General features: G+C 32.0%; 1 protein-coding gene and 1 pseudogene across 4 annotated transcripts in view; one reads left to right on the top strand and one right to left on the bottom strand.

The window, feature by feature from the left end:
* Fam104b (family with sequence similarity 104 member B) overlaps positions 1 to 1,504 on the top strand; it is a 153,847-nt gene that overhangs the window by 85,174 nt on the left and 67,169 nt on the right. The gene's annotated exons all lie outside the window — the stretch shown is intronic.
* LOC116090863 overlaps positions 1 to 1,504 on the bottom strand; it is a 26,798-nt pseudogene that overhangs the window by 1,178 nt on the left and 24,116 nt on the right.

Genomic DNA, 1,504 nt, shown 5'->3' with positions numbered 1-1,504 from the left:
AGAGAGAGAGAGAGAGAGAGAGAGAGAGATTGAGATACAGAGAGAATGTGTAATGGCTTCACTAATCACAGTTGTACCATTCCACATTTAGAGAGGGCGTCTATTTTTGCATGGTAAAATATTTTAAATCTGCTTACATTTTTTGTTTTCTAGTATCCTGACTTCATTGTTTAGATGGATGGATAGGTCTGGTATTCCTTGCTTAATCTACTGAGGAGATCTCAGCACACATTCACTCTCTGACTTTAATTTTTTTACTATAATTCTTTTTAAATGTGTCTGGAGAGATGACTTAATGGTTAACAGGACTAGCAACTCCTCCAGAGGAGCCAAGTTTGATTTCCAGTACCTACATGACTGCTCACAGACATCTGTAACTCTAGTTTCTGGATATCCAGTGCTCTCTTCTGACCTCTACTGGAACCACAAATGCATGTGGTGCACAAACTACATGGTAGGAAAGCACCCATGCACATAAAATACATTTAAAATTAAAATTGTGTGTGTGTGCGCACACACCCACACATAATCGTATGCATGTATAATTCAGGTGACACATTTTGGGAATTGTTTTTTTTCCCCTTTTATCATTTGGGTCCTGGGAATTCAATTCAAGTCCACAGCCTTGGTGGTAGACACCTTTCCCCACTTGCTAACCTGGCAATTCATTTCTATTCTAATTTTGTATAGAAAATAGTAAGGGAAATAATCATTACTGAAGTGATCATATACATCTTATTTCAGTGAGTTCTGTATATTACATTAAAATTTTCACTTTCAAATACTACCAATATATTCTCTCAAAGTATTTTATCCAATACCTACTTCTGAACTTTTTATTTTAAATAATTAATATATTTTTGGAAATTCAAATTCTTTGTATTCTACCATATATATATTCTATAATGTATCTTAAAGTTCCTATATTTTTCTTCAATTATAAAAATTAATTATACAACAAATACCATAAATAGTTTCTCTAATTTTAGGCAATGTGCCCTTTGTACATTTTTATAAGTAGAAATGAAAATAATATTTTTAGAATTTTTTGAGAACTGGTATCTTTTCATACCTTTAATATATATGCATGTGAGGGTTTTTCTTGTTGTTTTTTACTTTAAAATTTTATATTCAGTTCTAGGGATTAAACCAAGGATTCATGCATACACGGCAAGCACTTGACCACTGAGCTACCCAAGCCTTCTTTTAAAAATACTTGTATACTTGATGTAGATGATGATTACTTTACAGATATCTTCTCTGTATCTGAGAAATATAGCATTAATTTATACATTGTATGAAACAATTTAAAAGCTCTCAAAATTATATACAGAAATATATTCTGAGGAAAATATATATCTCTAAGTAATATTACAACTAACTAAAGGTTCATCTGATCTGAAGAAAGAGAGCCTGTGTGTGTGTGAGTGTGTGTGTGTGTACCTACTGCATGAGGCTAATAGGAAAATCCTATCAATTCAAAAGCAAAACAAAACAAAGAACA

This window comes from Mastomys coucha, chromosome X (genome assembly GCF_008632895.1).
Source record: "Mastomys coucha isolate ucsf_1 chromosome X, UCSF_Mcou_1, whole genome shotgun sequence".
Lineage (NCBI taxonomy): Eukaryota > Metazoa > Chordata > Mammalia > Rodentia > Muridae > Mastomys > Mastomys coucha.
Note: the sequence above shows the minus strand (reverse complement) of the source record. Positions and strands in the feature narration are given on the sequence as shown.